Source organism: Ursus maritimus, unplaced genomic scaffold, assembly GCF_017311325.1.
Source record: "Ursus maritimus isolate PB19 unplaced genomic scaffold, ASM1731132v1 scaffold_3, whole genome shotgun sequence".
Taxonomy (NCBI): domain Eukaryota; kingdom Metazoa; phylum Chordata; class Mammalia; order Carnivora; family Ursidae; genus Ursus; species Ursus maritimus.
Window position 1 is genome coordinate 91,155,272 of NW_024425563.1, and position 19,972 is coordinate 91,175,243.

The 19,972-nt window shown below is 42.1% G+C and overlaps 1 long non-coding RNA gene across 2 annotated transcripts in view; it reads left to right on the top strand.

Annotated features, from left to right (window-relative positions):
* The window catches only part of LOC103674590, a 42,286-nt gene that overhangs the window by 21,445 nt on the left and 869 nt on the right, over nucleotides 1–19,972 (top strand). For both annotated transcript variants that reach the window (XR_571660.1, XR_571661.1), the window contains exon 4: nucleotides 18,575–18,646. This is a non-coding gene — a long non-coding RNA (uncharacterized LOC103674590). The remainder of the gene's footprint in view (nucleotides 1–18,574; nucleotides 18,647–19,972) is intronic.

A 19,972-nucleotide genomic window follows, 5' to 3' on the forward strand; every position in this document is an offset into this window, starting at 1 on the left:
CCAGGGTGTGCTCCTGGGAGGCCGGGCCCTTCATTCCCCACCCCTGCCCCCCACCGCCCTTGGCACCTCTGTTGCTATAAATACGCCCCATGGAGGTCATTCCGCCAGAGAACAGAAGTGGCTCCGGAGCCCGTGGCTCGGGGCTATTGTGTCGGCAGCACTCCTGTGCGAAGCACGTAAAAAGACAAGCAAGTCAGGCGGTGACGCGGCACACGCTGAAAGGGAGAGGAAAGGTTGTAAGGAAAACACAGCAGCACAACTCATAAGCCCACGTTATGAGTATTCCCAGGAGAAGGAAGAGGCTCCGGAAAGGCACCCCAGTCCCTGGAGCACACAATATGGTTTTTATAAACTGCCATGGCTCCCTTCCACCTTTTTTTTTTTTTTTTTTTTTTTTACCATTTCACCCCTACAATACACTTTTTTCTTAAGGAAATTAAACACAAAACACCTACTGTATATTTAATTGAAAGAGGGAAAAAAAAAAACCCAGAAACCCGCTCAATGTTGAAATGTCATTAAGGAGGGTGACGCAAAGCCGAGAGGCCAGGAAATTGAGTCTTTAAGCTGCCACCGGGCGCTGACGCACCGCCGCACCACGCAGGGTTCCCTGGAGAGAGGGAGCTGGATTCTGAAGATGCAGGCGCCCAGCCCAGGGGCACTTGGGCAGCCCAGGCAGAGAGGTCTGGGTCGCACAGTGACCGTGGCCACCTTGGGTGTGAGGCTGCCTCCAGGCATCCACAAGCCTGCATAGGACAGCCTGTGATTTCCAGCTCTGGAATGCTGGCTCCAGCTTCTTTGGTACCCCTGTCTCTGCTGGTCTCGAATCCTGCTGTCCCTCCAGGTCCAGCAAGCACCCTGGGCTCCGCGCAGGCATCTCCAAGCCCCAGCTTTTCTTCCTGTGGCCCCTCTCTGCCCCCCGGGGACTTGTGGCTGGAATTCTGAGTTCAGGGTCATGTTCTGCCACGTTGGACAGATTCCCTAAGCCTCTTTATGCTGCCTTGTCTGTAGCTGAGCTAGCCGTGTGGATTAAGTGAGCTTGTGCCTGGGAAACACTCAGCACGGGGCCTGGCCTACTGCCTATTATTGCAGCCAGTTAAATGCACCTGAGCTCCTTCGTTCTGGCGTTCTGCAGGCGCTGGGGGACCAGGCGGGGGCTCCACTGTGAGGGACTCGCAGCCTCTTGGGGAGGCTGACCACTTACTTGCTTTTCTTCGGTGCCACAGTCACCTCCGTTCCTTCCACTGATTGTATTTGGCACTCCCTTTCCTTCCAGAAGGGTTGGGTTTATCGCCCCTATTTTGCAGGTACAAAAACTGAAGTCCCTGAGAGATTAACTAGCCTGCGGAAGTTCCTGCAGCAAGGGACAGGTGGAGCTAGGACACCCCCGGCCCCACTCTCTCAAGAACTCAGCCTCTCATTGATTCTCAGACTAAGAGTTTGGATCTGGGCAAACATCAGGTAGTGCAGGACCACTGATGAGTGTACTATCATGTCTGAAATTAGAGTCTATGAAGCTACTTTGTGCCTGAGGTTCAGTCATGTGTTTTCATAGCAAAGGAGAAACTTTGGTTTTCATGAATAAAGTAGTTCCTAAGTTTTCTCCATGTCCTGCCTACGTGAACTGTGTTAGAGGTTAGGGTTTTGCTCATCTTCCAGCTGTGAAGAGGAAGTGACTGATCGGAGCTCACACTGGGTGTTGGCTCTGGCCTTGGTGTCAGCTCCCTGCCTCCTGCCAGGCTTTGAGGGCATCAAGCTTGGGGGCAGAGGTGGCCTCTTCCAGGGAGGGCCATACCCTCCAGGCTGCCCTTTATCCTTCACCAGCGTAGCTGGGAAAACCTGGCTCAGAATTAGTGGACAGCTTGTTAAACCTGCAGACTCTGAGCCCAGCCCAGGGGTTTCTGCGTCAGGCCTCGTGGGGGGCTGGGAATCCCCACGCTTCACCAGCCCCCTGGTGGTCTGGAGCACCCCCAGGAACACACTGGTGTTCTCCAGGGAAAGTGGCCTTGTGCTGGTGTCTCTCATTCACCACCACCTTGCTCAAGGCCCTTCACTCAGTCACTCAACAACCACTATTTACACCCTACCTGTGGGCACAGTGATGTAGGAAGAACAGCAGTTTTCACTCCTGGTGGTCTCCAGAGGTCATTCCGCAGATCTGGCTGGCTGAAACAGTAGTGCTTGTTTGGTTATCGAAGGTATGTTCTGGGCCCAGGCCTGGGCTGCGTGGTGCCAATGGACCCTGGGAAGCATGCCGAAAGCAGGAGTCTCCTCATCCCCGAGGAGCACAGACACTCAGGGAGCTACCTGTGTTTAAGAAACCACAAGACAGCATAGAAGCCATGCTTCCACAGGGAGCTTCGGGGACAGAACGGACTGAGAACATGTGGCTGGAGGGAGGGGGCCTCTCAAGAAAAATCGCACCTCATTAGTTTTTCATTCATGAAGTGATTGATCTGTACATTATTTCTTCTCAAGGCATTTTAGGTGATTTTCAGAAAGCACACGCAATTCAAAATGTAAGATAAATAAGGGCAAAGATAGATTAGTGTAATAGAATATAACATAACATAACATAACATAACATAACATAACATAACATAACATAATGTAGTATAGTATAGCGAGTCCAGGCCCATTGAGCATAAAGGAATAAATAAGTTGGGGTGGGGGTGTGTGTGTGTTGCAGGAGTGGGAGTGGGGGAGAGTGTCCTGTCTGAGCTGACTCTTTGAGGTCCTTCATCTTGTGATTCCTACCTACTTGGCTTTAAGTCCATTGCAGAGTAAATATTCCAGACAACTTCCAGCTCTAAGCAGAACTTGGCTACTCAGGATTCGGAGTCACCCATGGACCTTAGGAACCAATGGCCACAGAACGGACAATGAAAAAGTGACTCAAGGAGAGGGCTTGTGAGGAAGAAGGCAACCGCTCTCTAGCTTGTCCTAAGTCTCCCGCTTCCTCATCAAGAACCTTGGCCACCTCGTTGGCCAGGCAAAGAGGTACTATCTGTTTCAATTTGCTGGTAATTGTCAGGAGCCTGGCCCTCAGTCTCCTTTTCATGCGGAAGACTGATTAATTACATGAATCTTCGTAAGACACGCTGTTCAGCAGCCATCACCTTAGAGTACTGGACTGTGCCATTGGTGTGCATCCTTTGAGAGGGTCACCCCGAGGTGTTCTGGAAGCTCAGGCCCCTCTGGACAGGGTTTCCAACCTGCCTTGATTTATGGTCATCTTCAGACAGAAGATCAAAGCACATTCCCAATCCACATTAACTGCGGGGTTTTCTTGGCACATATGTACCAAAGCAGAGGATGCCAGGCCATGAATCAGGAAGCAGAACCGAAAAACAAGCACAAGGAGGAGCAAGGGAAATCTGATTCTGATGGAAATAAGTTGGATTACAGTCTTAAAAATCACTTAAAATAGTGCAGAAATGCTAAATGTGAAAAGGGTGGATGGATTTTTAAAAATTTTATTAAGATGATTTTTTCTTTTTTTCAGTTTTATTTTATTTATTTTTATTATTTTTTTTAATAATAATATTTTTTATTATATTATGTTGGTCACCATACCATGATTTTTTTAAGGGCGTTTTAGTTTCGCAGTGAAATAGAGGAGAAGATACAGAGAGTTTCCGTATACCCCTGCTCCCACACATGCTTAGTCTCTGCCAATATCGATGCCTTGTGCCCGAGGGTACATTTTTACCCCTGATGAACCTACAGTGACACATCTGTCACCTGAAGTCCTACTTCACATTATTCGCTCTTGGTGGTGTCCATTCGATGGGTTTGGACACCCGTGTAGTAATATAGCCCCATCATTATGGTTCCACACTAAAGATTTTCACTGCCCTAAAACTCCTCTGTGTTCCATCTCTCCCCCACCCCCCAAATCCTGGCAACCTCTGACCTTTCTTTCCTGTCTCCACAGCTTTGCCTTTTCTGGAGTGTAATGTAGTTAAAAATCACACAGTATGTAGACTTTTCAGATGGGCTTTTCTCAATTAGTAATATTCATTATGTTTCCTCCGTGCCTTTTTATGGCTCGATACCTCGTTTCTTTTTAGCACCAACTAATATCCCATTGTTTGGATGTATGGCAGTTTATACACGCATTCGCCTTCTGAAGGAAGACGCCGTGGCTTCTTGAAAGTTTTGGCAATTATGAGCAAAGTACTGGATATTTTAAAAATTATAGAGTCTCAGAATCAGTTTCACGACTTGGTAAGGATTCCTTGGTCGTTTTGTACAGGGGTGCAAGAGCAAGGAGTATGGTAGAACGCATCAAGCCTAATTCGGGCAGATGGGAGGGGGGAAGCAGGGAGGGCCTGGCGCGCAGTGGAGTGCCATCATCCTGCGCCATCGACATTTATTATCGTCCTCACGTGGGCCGCAGACTCGGTAGCACGTACCAAGGCACAGAATCACCTTCACCTCTAACAGCCGGCATTTACTATACGGGATGGCTTTGCAAGGAAATAAGAATGTGTTTTCTTTCCGCGTAATAGAGACCATGAGATCCGTGTTCAGGGCAGGGTTTCTTGTGAATCCAGGCATTGTAGGCAAACTTGTGGCCAGAATGATAGGTTTATATTTACTATACTTTTTCTTTTTCAAAAAAAAAAAAAAAAAAAAGACAAACCACAGAGGATTAATAAAAGAGCATGTTATTTATCTAAGTCAGCTCCTTGTATTTTTTAGAATAATTTAATTTTGATAAATCTCAAATTAAATGATATTTTCAAGTAGGCCTCTAGGTTCTCTCTGTGTCTCTCTTCATCTCTGTGTCTAAGCAAAGGCCCTGACCGAAAGAAAGGTACTCTTGTATCCAGTCCTTCTCTGGCCTCATCTTTCTGAACGGTTAGAGAACTAGGGGCTCTAAGAGATACGCTCCAGCTCAAAACTCAGAACTGTTAGAACTAGAAAGAACCTAGAAAATGAGTTTAATCCCCTCATGTTACAAAGGAGGATGCAAGCCAGTAAGAAAATTCTTTCCCCAAGTAGAGATCTTCTGACTCCAAATCAAGGTATTTTCTGTTATCCTGGGGCCTGTTCTGTGGCAACGCCAAGGTGGAGTAGCCATTTTGTTTAGTCAAATTCTCCTCCTCTGAAGGGCTGCTTAGCTGTGTCTGGAGTGAGAGGCAAATCGAAGTGGGCTTCAGCCAGAACTAGTGTCACCCGAGGGACAGCTCTCAGTGCAGTGGGGGTGGTGAGACCATAGCTTTGCTCAGATTCTGGTCTGTTGAGTCAAAGGTCCATTACAGGGCTTCCCTGGTCACCTTTGGAAGCCCCTGCAGCAGAAAGCAAGCCTACTGATACCAGCTAACTTCTGGCCCTGAGGAGGCCACCTTTTGATTATACTTCCCCCACCTCAGAATGAATAAAAACAACCTCCTCCTCACTTGGCTAAACCTTCCTCCAGCAATTCCTGGAGAAAGGAGACCTGTTTTTTTTGCCACATACAAGGTAAGAGATGGCACACTAGACTTTCAATGAGAACTGTTTTTAGCATGAAACGGTCTCTATCTCTAGCCTTCATTTCCAAATGTTATCCCGTTTCTTTCCGCCAAAACAAAGATCACTGTTGTTCAAGGGACTTGAGTATCTCGAAGAGTGTCTCTGTACCCCCAACAAAGCTGAGACTGATGTTGAGTCCCTTGGTTAATAAACCATTAATCCATCAGCATTTGACATGGCTGGGCACTGAAGATCACAGGAAAGATGAACCTCTCGAGAGCGATACCGGATGGCCATGGTCCAAGCTTTGCCCAGCTTACATCATACATACCGTCCTTTGTGGCCAGCCGACCACCCTTGGCCTCTCTGACGATGTTTGCGCCAGCGGTCATTATGACTTTATTACAGCCCCTTTCAGCAAGTCATGAAGTTTTACAGCTAAATTACAAGTCTGTTTACAGTTAAGTGGCAGCAAGTACTTTTAAAGCAAGTACTGTAGATATTTTTATGACTGAGTTTGCACCGTCAGAAACACACAAAGTATATAGGCAGGACCCATAATGCCAGTGAGACTTTTAGGGTTCAGCTAAATAGGATAAATAAGGAGGCTTTGTATTTGTCTGACCGAGGCAACTCTGCGTCAGGCCAAGGCTTGGATTCCATTGCAAAACCATGAGGTCTTTGTATACACCAATGACGGGTTGATCCTACAGTTGGGGGGGTATAATTTGCTTGATTAACAATACTAAAATTAGGATAATTACCTTGCAATTAAAAAAATTATTTGCTATTGCATGATTCTACTTATATGAGGCATGTAGAATAGTCAAATTCAGAGACAGAAAGTAGGATGGTGGTTGCCAGAGGTTGGGGAACAGGGTGAAAGGAGAGTTATTGTTTAAGGGGTACAGAGTTTCAGTTTGGGAAGATAAAAATTCTGGAGATGGACGGTGGTGATGGTTGCACAACAACATGAAGGCACTGAACGATCCACTTAAAAATGGTTAAAATGGTAGGTTTTATGTTACGTCTATTGTGCCGCAACAAAAAATTTTTTAGAAGCTGAAGACATGTGCTATTGTCTTCAGGTAGAGGATTGGGGGTTAGGAATCCCTTTCTTTTTTTTTTTTTTAATGATTTTTTATTATATTATGTTAGTCACCGTACAGTACATCTCCGGTTTCCGATGTAAAGTTGATGATTTATTAGTTGCGTACAACACCCAGTGCGCCATGCAATACGTGCCCTCCTTACTACCCATCACCAGTCTATCCCATTCCCCCACCCCCCTCCTCTCTGAGGCCCGCAGTTTGTTTCTCATAGTCCATAGTCTCTCATGTTTCATTCCCCCTTCTGATTCCCCCCCTTTCTTTATCCCTTTCTTCCCCTACCGATCTTCCTAGTTCTTATGTTCCATAGATGAGAGAGATCATATGATAATTGTCTTTCTCTGCTTGACTTATTTCACTTAGCATTATCTCCTCCAGTGCCATCCATGTTGCAGCGAATGTTGAGAACTCGTTCTTTGAAGCACATGTTTAACTTCATCTTCTATTCTTTAGAATACAAGATGTCTAGGGTTAATATAAGAGGATTAAAACATTTTAGCTTTATCACTTCAGCCAGTGGATGATGGTATTTTTATTTTATTCATTTTTATTTTACTTTTCAGCCTTTCATCATCTTGATTACTAAACAAAGATAATAATAACCATATTTAAAATTTTTTTAATTTATAAGTTTTAAAATTTATAATTAAATGTAATTAAAGTAGAGCCAGGCAATGTTAAATGATGGATAAAGATATCCTCGCTTAAAAAAAAAAAGGAATAAAGGTAGAATCATTGGATTGAAGCATTTATGATTTTATCTAATATATTTTTTCAACAAGCCTAATCCAAAAAGCAAAGGTTAAAGACAAAAATATATATATTTAGAAGGACTAAATATTTTAACTATGAATATAAATAATTTAAAATATAAAGATCATGCAATATGAATTTTCTTAGAAACTAATTTGAAAAATATCAGAATATTAAAATTAAAATTTTAAGCATATGCATATTATATTATATTATGTATTATATACAGTATATATACTGTACTCTTCTCGCAAATGTTGAAAATTAAACAGAAAGAATGGATATGGAAAAAACTGAGGACATTAAAAAGATGAGCATCTTTCTTTATGCTAACTCTCACACTGATAACTGCAGTGTATAAATCTCCAATAAACTTCAGACTCACAGATATTTCCCTCCTTGACACCTCCATTTAATGATTCATTGCCATTCTGAATGTAACATCCCCCAAACTGAACTCTTGATTTCTACCCTGCAAACCTGTTCCTCTGCCAGGCTCCAAAATCTTTTCAATGAGACACTTAAACCCATTTGCAGTAGGCCAAATAATGGCCTCCCAAAGGTGTCCACATCCTTATCCCTGGAACGTGTGACTATGTCACCTGACATGGCAGAAGGGAGCTTGCAGATATTTCCTGGGCATGTGAGAAAAGACAATATGAAGTACAGAGGGTAATAATACATGGAGAACAGAGGGGGAAATGGACGGGATTAAATGAAAGGTGAAGAACGAGAGACAGAGACAGACAAGAAGAAAAACAAGGAGAAGGAAGTGGTTGAACATCTGGACTAGACATATAGGTATATAACCTGATGCATTCTTATTTTGCTTATGAAAGTTTGAAATGTACTTCTCTTAAAGAACTCTAACAACACAGAGTCAAGTACAAAATTGATGCTTGGATGTGAGGAGTGTAAAGTCATGCTTGGATGTGAGGAGTGTAAAGTCATAGACTGGAGATATTAATGCAAGTGACAATTACACCATGCTCAGGTAAGAACTGTTATTCTTTTTCATATAGCAGTCCAGAGTCTGATCAACAGCCATATATTTCATCTGAGGACTCGGCTGGATATTTAAATATTGTAGTTTGTTGGCTACTTTTCTGGCTTTCAGCAAGAAAGACGTATGTTTTGGCCTAAGTTTGCTCATCTGAAAGCAAAAATGAGACTTTAAGTTTCTTAAATGGATCCTTTCTGCCCATGAATTGCCATATATGTGTATATGTATACATATATACATATGCATATATATACATATATATATAGCATTATTGAGATATAATTGACATATAACACTGTGTAAGTTTAAGATGTGCAATATGTTGATTTGATACAGACATATATTGCAAAATGTAATTACAACTTTTTTTTTTCATGTACCTGTTGGCCATTTGTATGTCTTCTTAGGGAAAATGCCTATTTAAGTCTTTTTGCTCATTTTTAAAATCAGATTGTTTGTGTTTTTATCGTTGAGTTGTAGTTCTTTATATATTCTGGATATTAATCCATTATCAGAATGTCATTCGCAAATACTTTCTTCCATAATGTTGGTTATTTTTTCACTCTGTTGACTGTGTCCTTTGGTGTACAAGTTTTCAATTTTGATGAAGTCCAATTTATCTATTTTTTCTTTTGTGGCCTGTAATTTTGGTGTCACACCCAAGAAATTTTTGCCAACTTCCATGTTGTGAACTTTCCCCCTGTTTTCTTTGAACAGTTTTATATTTTTATATTTAGGTTCCTGTGTAATTTGTCCTTAATGTGACCAACAAATAGGGTATCACTTCTGGAAAGGCTTAAATATTAATGAGACATAGTGGGCTGGATTGATGAAAGCAAACATTTTTGGAAGACTTCTATGGAATGCTTGCTACTCAACTCTCATTTTCAAGCCTTTCTATCATTTAGTTTCACTTTCAGAAGTTTCTCACGTCACGTCCACACTAAATCCAGTCAGCCAATCCATCTAAGCATTACTCTATGAAGTGCTATTGTTATTCTGTGAAGATGACAAGAAATTGATTAAATTCTCACTACCAAAATCCTCCACAGGCTTGAAGGAAAGATATGTTTGCAGAAAAAATGAACTTTAAGGAATGCCCTCTGTATGAGAGAGTTGGAGTTGCATGGGGCCTGGCAATAAGTGGCTCTGAATGCAAAAAAAATAATAAAAAAATTTACTCCACAAGGAGGATGAAGTTTCTTGGCTCTGGTGCAAACAAAAAGCTGGCTGACCAGTACATGAGGCCAAGGCAGGGAACTTTTTGATTGGTTAGCACCTTGAGAGCATCTATGGATTATACCTTGTATGAAATACAGATATTAAGGAAAATGGCTTAATGTAACCATCTGAATCTGTGTCATTTATAGTTATCTGAATATATGTGTCATTTATGCTTCACTGAGTATATTTCTCTAGATTTCTTATTTATCTCTTTGCTTTCTTCAAAACTCAGATTCCATGAATGGAAAAACTCCTGTCTTATATTGCTCACGTATGATAACCCACAGGTATCGACTACATTAGAAACACTAGGGAAGCTTATTTCAGAATGTAGATCCTGGTTCCTGACCTGGAATTACAGAATAGAATTTTGGGAAATAGTGTTCAAGAATCTAAGGTGATTCCGATGTTGTGTTCAGTTTGAGAACCAGGGTCCTCACTATGCCAGAACATCTATTACTCACTTGATCTGGTTAAAAATAAATCACACTGCCCGTAGGATATTAGCAGGTGCCTAGATCTGAATTTCTCCACACATCTTCCAAAAACATGCAGGTTAAAAAGGAATATAAATAACATCATTCATAGTCCACACTTAACAGTATACTGTGAGGCTGAGATTACTACAGATTTCAATTTGTGTGTAAGAGGGGAAGAAGCACCCAAACTCGAAGAGTTGGCTCTGGAGCCAATCCTGGCCTTGAGCATCAGGCAGATGCTACACAGGCAAAAAGGGGGGGACAGTGATGGCTAGTGTTGGTGGCTGTGTTAGTTTCCTCGGCATCTGTAACAAATTGCCACAATCTAGGTGGCTCAAAGCAACATAAATTTGTTGTCTCACAATTCTAGAGGCTAGAAGTCTAAAATCAAGGTGTCATCTGGTTTGGTTTCTTCTGGAAGCTCTGAGGGAGAATCTGTTCAATGTCTCTGTCTCCTCTTCTGGTGTTTGCCAGCAATCCTTGGCATTCCATGGCTTGTAGCTTCGCCATTTCAATCCCTGGCTCCATGGTCACATGGTTGGCCTTTTTCTCCATGTGTTCTCATGATCTGCTTCTTTCTGTGTATGTCTGTGTCTCTCTTTCTCCAAATCTTCCACTCATTATAAGGACACCAGTCCATTGCATTTAGGGCCCACTCTAATCCAGCACGACCCCATCTTAACTTGATTACATCTGTAAAGACCCTATTTCTAAATATGGCCCCACTGATGGGATCGGGATGGACATGAATTTGAAGGAGACACTATTCAACCAGAGAGCAGTATTACATGGATATGGAACACCCAGAAAGGCAGGACCCACCCTGAGTGAGGAAATACTGAGACTAGGTCTGAGATCTGGTAAGTGAGACTACTGGAGATTGAAGATATTAAGGAAGGAAGGTGATGTGAGAACTGCAGGGGGCAGACACAGCCACCTAGGAAAGCCCCACTTCCAGGGGAGATGGGCAATTTGGAAAGGGAAGGAGCCTTTGCAAGTTTAGTAGTAAAAAGGTGAAAAGTAAAGGCATTACAGAAATAAAAGCGAGCTACCAAGTCAGCAGTCATAGTAACCCCTCTTGCAACCCCCAAAATATCATCTATTGAAGAAAGTGCACCTCACACCATCACCCTAAGAGGGGCCTCTCAAACTAAGGAACCTAACAAGCCGTTCCTGTCTGCACGGGATCTGCTACTGCTGATGTAGGAAACATTTCAAAACGAATAGAAAATGACAGGCAACACCTGAACACAGTTAGTGTAAGAAGTAAACCTAAAAAGAAAGAAAACATTTCAGCTCATGAGGAATCTTTTTTTGCCCCAAAATAAAATCACAAAGCAGAAGGGAACTATAATACCCCGACCTGAATTAGACATCTGTAAATGGGCATTTGTAGATATGAAGAACTCCTTGAAACAAAAATTCAAAAACTTGGAACAAAAAGGAACAAAAATCAGGAGCATATGAAATGGAAAGAAACCAAGCTCAGGAAAGAAATTTAAGAAAAGGATAATATTGACTAAAAAAAAAAAGAAAGAAAATTTCAAGGCACCCCAGGGAGAATAGATTTGTCTAAAAATATAATAAGGGGCATTAAACAGAGACAGAGGAAGGAAAAGAGCCAAGGGAATGAAAACACAGTTTTAAAAAGCAAGTACAAAGAACCAGAGACATGTGACAAATACCGAAGACCTGTAAAGAAGAGTTAGCATTACATAGTTGAAGTCCCCAGAGGAGAAAAACAAAACAGTGAATAAGAACTAAAAAGAAAATTCTAATTCAAGGAAACTTTCCCAAAACAAAGACCTGGATCTATAGGTTAGAAGGGCCTACAATATGTCTGGGAAATTATGGAATAGTCGACTCTGAGACATATACCAATAAAACTACTACACTGTAGAGGTAAATTTAAAAGTCCTCTGGGCCTTAAAGCAATTGAAGGAATTAGGTTTTACATCAAATTTCTCAATAATAAACAAGATCATAGTGGAGAACATTTTCAAGAAATTTAAGAATGTGATCCAAGGATTATACCCAGCCAAGCTATCCTTCGCCAGCTTTGAATACGCATAACTCAGGCCCTGCTGTACTCCGAGCCCTCCCTGAGGGCTATCCAAAGAGAGAAGCTTCATCCAAATCAGAGGGGCCTGGGGAAACTTTGGCAGAAGGACTAGCAGTGAGCCTTGGATATATTTAATTGTAGATCTAAGTCTAAAATTAATGTGGAGACAAGGAAAGAAAAATAGCATAACTTTTATTATTCTGACAAAGTATAATGACACATCTAAAAAACTGGAAGGAGGAAAAGAGGAGAGAATAGAATAAGCACATGGACTGCTGCCTAAGAAATAGGTGGGAGTCAAATTTAAAAACTGCTACATAATTTAGAGTTGACAGACAAAGTAACAAAACGTTCCCAGAGACGGAGCTATTCCTTCAAGCATTAGTGGTCTCGTATAGACTCAAGATGGTTCTCTTTTTCTATCATGAAGGTGCTGGTGCCAGGAGCCATGGGCTTACCTGTTTCTTTGTTCTTATAATAGGACAGGCTTGAGTTCAGGGTAGAAAACTGGAGGAAAGGATCTATTCCTCAGGAGAAATATCGGTCCTAAGTATGAGTGTGGGGCAGGGAGTGGGGGTGGGGGTATGTGAGGGTAGACATGGTTGTGTAGACTTGTGAGGGTGGGGACTTGCTTTCTGACTCATGATCATGCGCTTTCCTGGCTCATGCACTCCTCCCGAACACACTTATGATTAACCACTGTCTCAGCTCAGAAGTGCAGTGTCCGCACCCTGACTTAGCCTACCTCCTATTGTGTTGGACGTTGCATTCCCAGACAGAAATCAGCCTCACCACAGGGGTGGTGCTTAATCTAGCTCGTACCTCCCTGGGCTCCGAATTCCTCATTCTAATTGTTAGAGTCCATGAAGAACAGGTGTAATAATACTAGCTTAACACAGCCAGCACTTATGAAGCGATCATTCTATGTCAGGCGTTACGCTCGTAAAGCGGTGCCTAAATGTAGTGAACATGTAGCTCTTATTATTTTTATATGTGTTGCCTCATCTAATGCTCACAAAAGACCCTATGAAGTAGGCGTTATTGCTTTTCCCATTTCACAGCTGCAAAAACTGAAACTGAGATGAAGTCTGTATTATATTGCCCAGTGTCACATGGCTGGTAGGTCGCAGAGAGAGCTGGAATCCAGCTTTGATTCACATCACAGCCCGGTCACTTCACCACGATGTTATTTCTGGATGGGATCTCGGACTCCGAAGTGTGTAGGGATGAGGAGAGCGTGTTGACAATGCCTGAGACCCACCACATTTTACAGCTGTAATCTAAGATAAAAGTCTGACGTCACCCTCACCCAAACTGAAATGGTAAAACAAGAAAAGTTTGTTAATTTTTTATCTTATGGGGGAGGGCCATTCTTTACTTTATAATTCCTACCTCTAGTAAATAGAGATCTAGTTTCATTATTTTATATTTTCAAAATGTTCAAAAGTAACTTCTGTTTTTTTGTATTAGATATGTATACAAATCAGTAAGGAAAAAACTCACACTAAATGTCCATGCTACCCAGAGCAATCTACACTTTCAATGCTATCCTGATCAAAATACCAATGACATTTTTCAAAGAACTGGAACAAACAGTCCTTAAATTTGTATGGAACCAGAAAAGGCCCCGAATTGCCAAGGAACTGTTGAAAAGGAAAAACAAAGCTGGGGGCATCACAATGCTGGATTTCGAGCTGTACTACAAAGCTGTGATCACAAAGACAACATGGTACTGGCACAAAAACAGACACATAGACCAATGGAACAGAATAGAGAACCCAGAAATGGACCCTCGGCTCTTTGGGCAACTAATCTTTGATAAAGCAGGAAAAAACATCCAGTGGAATAAAGACAGTCTCTTCAATAAATGGTGCTGGGAAAATTGGACAGCTACATGCAAAAGAATGAAACTTGACCACTCTCTCACACCATACACAAAGATAAACTCCAAATGGATGAAAGACCTCAATGTGAGACAGGAATCCATCAAAATCCTAGAGGAGAACATAGGCAGCAACCTCTACGACATCAGCCAAAGCAACCTTTTTCATGACACATCTCCAAAGGCAAGAGAAACAAAAGATAAAATGAACTTGTGGGACTTCATCAAGATAAAAAGCTTCTGCACAGCCAAGGAAACAGTCAAAAAAACTAAGAGGCAGCCCACGGAATGGGAGAATATATTTGCAAATGATACTACAGATAAAAGACTGGTATCCAAGATCTACAAAGAACTTCTCAAACTCAATACACGAGAAACCAATAAACAAATCATAAAATGGGCAGAAGATATGAACAGACACTTTTCCAATGATGACGTACAAATGGCTAACAGACACACTAAAAAATGTTCAAAATCATTAGCCATCAGGGAAATCCAAATCAAAACCACACTATGATACCACCTTACGCCAGTTAGAATGGCAAAAACTGACAAGGCAAGAAACAACAGTTGCTGGAGAGGATGTGGAGAAAGGGGATCCCTCCTACATTGTTGGTGGGAACGCAAGTTGGTACAGCCACTCTGGAAAACAGTGTGGAGGTCCCTTAAAAAGTTAAAAATTGAGCTACCCTATGATCCAGCCATTGCACTACTGGGTATTTACCCCAAAGATACAGACATAGTGAAGAGAAGGGCTATATGCACCCCAATGTTCATAGCAGCATTATCCACAATATCTAAATCATTGAAGGAGTCGAGATGCCCTTCAACAGATGACTGGATTAAGAAGTTGTGGTCCATATATACAATGGAATATTACTCAGCAATCAGAAAGAACGAATTCTCAACATTTGCTGCAACATGGAAGGCACTGGAGGAGATAATGCTAAGTGAAATAAGTCAAGCAGAGAAAGACAATTATCATATGGTTTCTCTCATCTATGGAACATAAGAACTAGGAAGATCGGTAGGGGAAGAAAGGGATAAAGAAAGGGGGGTAATCAGAAGGGGGAATGAAACATGAGAGACTATGGACTCTGAGAAACAAACTGCGGGCCTCAGAGGGGAGGGGGTTGGGGGAATGGGATAGGCTGGTGATGGGTAGTAAGGAGGGCACATATTGCATGGTGCACTGGGTGTTATACGCAACTAATGAATCATCGAGCTTTACATCGGAAACTGGGGATGTACTGTATGGTGACTAACATAATATAATAAAAAAACATTAAAAAAAAACCTCACATTCAACCAACTAGAAAAATGGGAAAGGCATCACCACAAAAGTCACTTAACACATAAGTATCAAAGAAATACAAATTAAAGCATTAATAAAGTAGCACTTTATTCTATCAAACTGGCATCAATTCTTAGAGAAATATTGCGTAATATTGGGCACAGTGTGAGGAAAGAAAGACATCATTAGAACTAACGTGGAGAGCATTTTGCCCAATAGTATCAAAATCTGCCTTCTTTTGACACAGCATTTTTTTCTTCCTCTAGAAATTCCTAATACAACATAATTTTTAAAAATATAAAAAAATATTTAGCAGTACTGCTACTTAGAACCAGAATTTTCATTGTAAAGTCTAATAAGGGGATCAGCTAAGTTAATTTTAGAAGATCCCTACAATTAAATATCAAGTAGCTGTTAAAACAAAGCGGACTATTTGTAGCTTTAGGCAGCCACAGTGAATTAAAGAAAGAAGACTTTACAACATAATAGGGATTTTTATGAGTTGTACATTTATATACATTTTTCTGTATATATGTATTTATATTTTTTAAATGAATATGGATACTGTGGTTCCATTTTTGAAGAATATGAAAGGATATCTTATACACAGAAGAAAATCTTTGGCATGGAATACTTAAGATGCCCACAGAACTATCTCTGGGTGGCCATTTTTGGTTTTCTCTTCTCTAGTCTCCTTTCTTTTGCTAAAATGAACATCTACCACAAGCACGGCAGTAACATTTTATTAAGGAAAAGAGAGTGCCGACCCAGTCATCTGCTGTGGCCGAAATACAGCCCCGACCCTTTCCAAAGTCAACATTTCCTGCGCAGGTCACCTGGGCCGGAGCGCCTCCAAGGCGGGCCGAGGTCTGGAAAGCAGTAGATCACTTGGGAACAGCCCCACAGACGCTGGTTGGGTTTCCGAGTGTGGCTTGTCCAGCATGGGCCTCTTCGACTTACTACCCCGCGGTGCGGCTGAACGTCGCCCGGGGTCACTCAGCTCCTGCTCGCGGGCCGCGGGCCAGTGCTCTCTTGCCGAGTGTTGGTTTATTTTATGACCGTCAGAGCTGGTCACCGAGGTGCGTGCCGCTGTCTTCCTTGCGACATCCCGGGGAGGAAAGCGTGAGACGGAGACCTATCCTTCAAGAGTTCTTTGCCAATGGTGGCCTTTGCTTGGCTTTCCTTTCTGTAGAACTTCATCTGGGATTCTGTTTTCTCGTTCTTACCTGCTTCCAGATCTGCTTCCAGATGTTTCACGAGAGATTTCAACGAGGCCGCTTCTCTGGTTATTCTGGCACCTTCCAGGCAGGCGGGCTCCAAGGTTATGAGGTAGTTTGGACTCATCTAGTGGCTTTATCAGGAAGGTTTTCAGAAGACTAAACTAGTCTGTATGAAATTCCTACAGAGTGGCGGCTTTTAGAGCCAGCGTGTCTGAGTCTAAAAACAGCAACTTGGTTAGACAGGGGTCCACCCAGGGGCGTCTTGCAGGGATGTGCTCACGTTACCAGCTGACTCCTTGAGTCAGGGTTCGACAGGTGAACTCGCTTTTCATTTTCCTTGTTAGAAGCTGGTGACAAGAGGGAGTTGGAAAATTTCAATCCAATCCAGCTGCTCCTGCATTAAATTGAACGGGGGTAGGATTTGTTCTGTTTTGTTTTGTTTGCTTTGCTGTTTGTGTTTTTTTCATGTTTGACATGAAAAGTGCTTTTCCCAGTCCTATTGCCCTCAAGGGAAAATTCTGTGAAGAGCCCATTGAGTAGACGGAGTGTCTGAGACTTGAAGCTATCATAGGCTTAAGAAATGTGTATCAAGCTGTAGAAAGGTGATTAAGACCAAGGATGATGAATGTTAGGGCCAAATATGATAAAGACGGCAAAATGCCCAGTCTGAGAAAATTAGCATTTACTGGAGAATAGCAAGAAGTATAAACCTAAGCTGGTGCTTGCTATCTGCAGGAAGTAGTTAACCTATCATGTGTTGGGTCTAAGGGACGGTGAGAAGCCCGTCTATAGATGCCTATAAGAGTATGGACCATTTTTATAATGAGAGATAAACCTGATCTGTATTTACAGTGTGGTTGCAGTGCAAACCTAGAGGGGACATAATGACATTTAGAAGTGATGAGAAGTGCGGATGGCCCTCTGTGCGCCTAAACACCAACCGAGGGACTGACTGCCCGACCTGACCAAAGCCAGTTTGGGTGAATTTGGAAATGCATGCGGCTGCTTAGTTCACTCACCTCTCGGCCACCTACTGAGCGGTGCTTACTATTTACCTTAATCCCATGTTGCTTTTCGTGGAGAGCAGAAAGCACACTTTCTTTGTGTCCAAATACCCAGTGCAGTCCACGGCGCACGGTAGATACCAACCACATTTCCTAATTTGGCATTTATTTAATGATTACCTTTGACGTGTAGAAATTATGAGGCTCTAGGAAAAGTCAAAATGGCTTTACAGAGACATTTGTAGGGTTTCATTTGTTTGTTTGTGACACTGACCATGCTGACACTGGATTGTGATTTAAGGAAAGAAAGAGGAGGAGGTTCTGATAATAGACTGCTAAAAATAAGAGTAAGTCTGGGCTTTATTAATACATATCATTGTGCCCCCTCCCCTTAGCAACCTCTTCCCTGGGGCCATGGCCCGTAGGCCCAACTTTCCATTCTTCCTGAACACTTCCCTCAAAGTAGCCACTGGTGACTCTTGCTTCAAGATATTGCTTAGGGGCGGGGAAAGGCCAGGAGACCAAAGACGATGAACAACAGACAAAGCAAAACAATGCAAATGAGCAAACAATACAGCCCACTGAAACCTTTCATGAAGCCCTAGGTTACTTAGATGTTGTGATTGCTTTTTTGGAAAATAATCTTCTAAACTGCGGGCCATCGAGGCCGAAAGTCAATGACATTATTTTACAGTCTTCTATTCATGAGCAGCTACGAAAACAATTGCATAGCGATCGTTACTAACACTTGGAGTCCTTTAGTTACCATTAATATGATACGTTCAATACAAGAAGCTATCAATAATAGCAATTAGTAAACAGTAAATATTAGCTGAACCCGTGCCTATTGTTTTTCTGGAAGACAGTAAATGAAAGGAAAGCAAATTGACCAAAACCAAGCCAACGTCAGCCCGGGCACCATCCACTTCCTTCTTCCCTCCTTTCCTTCTTTCTTTCTTCCTCTTTCCATTCCCTTGTTCATTTATTTCACATATATTCATTGAAGCACAAAAATGTGCCGGGCACTAGACTGGTATCACAGTGACGAACAAATCAATCAAGTTTGTTGCTTTCTTTGCAGGTTAAGGGTGGTTGGGCTGCTGCTAAGAACCACTTCCTATCGAGCAGCAAACAGATGATCAAGAATTATCAGGTAAGCCGAATGGCTGAATCCACATCTTTTTGCTACAACACAAATTTTTGTGTAAAGCGGGGTTTTCACCTTTGGCCCCGTTGACATTTCCAGCTGGATAACTTCTTGTAGGGGCCTGTGCTGTGCACGGCACGGTGTTCAGCAGCATCCCCAGCCTCTGCTCACTAGAGGCCGGGAACATCACCCCATGGGGATAACCAAATATGTCTCTAGACATTCCCAAATGTCAAGAAAATTTATGTTTAGGTAAGAACCACCAGCATGAAGGAACCATGAAAAGGAGTTTTCTTGAGTGTTGTTTCTCACATCCCTGTGTTCGGGGATGGGTGTATGTACGCATGTACACACAGGTGCCGGCTAGTTATATATGGAGATCGAGGGAAATGTCGGCAATTTAAATTTAAGGTCTAGTGGTGTTTTGTCCTAAACACCCTTCCCCAAAGTCTTGCATTTCAAGAAACAATATTGGCTTTTACTGGACATATTTACAGCACTGGAATTTATTGAGGAATAAAGAATGCATCAGTTAAATTTACTGTGACAGCTTGCTTTTCTTTTCTTGGAGACTTAGGGCCATACACATCATCCCACAAAAGTCTTAACTCGATGTTTACAACAGTTATTTTTCTATTAGTTTGGGATTGGCCAAATTTATGATACATTAAGCTTGTATTTTATGTATTATTGGTAAATTCTTGCCCATTTTATGGCACTGGGATCATAATTTTACTAATTCAAATGATTTTGGAGGTTTATGGTTGTTGTATCTTGCTTGTATGACACATTGTTGGTTATATCTATGATTTATTTCTTGCTGAGTCCTTGGTCAGGAACACAACCCCCAATTATCCACCCAATTATAATATCGTTCCGTGGGAAAACCTCGGCGGCTGAAACTGTTGACTAACTGCAATCAAACAGAGCAGCTTAATATCTGATAAACTGAAGCTAAACTTTTGTTTCGGTTGACAATTGCCAGCGTTCACAAGGTGACAACCGAGTAACCCCATCCATCATGGGTTTCTGTGGTGTGGTTTCCCATGCTGGACGGGACCACGCATGCAGTTTTTTTTACTGTCAAGATGGCCATTTGATAATAACTGTTCTGAACGATTTCCAAATAAAAAATAATTGCTTTGTCACTACATGATACAGTAATCTGGGTTCTGAAAAACCATGCATTCAGGCAATTAGGCACATCCAAGAAAGGCTGACTTCACCCACACCGCAGTGTGGACTTCACTGTTTAGCTTTCCCAACAGAATACGACTTCGCTTGACTCAGTTAACTCATACTCTCTCAATGTTCCATATTCTGCTTGGCCAC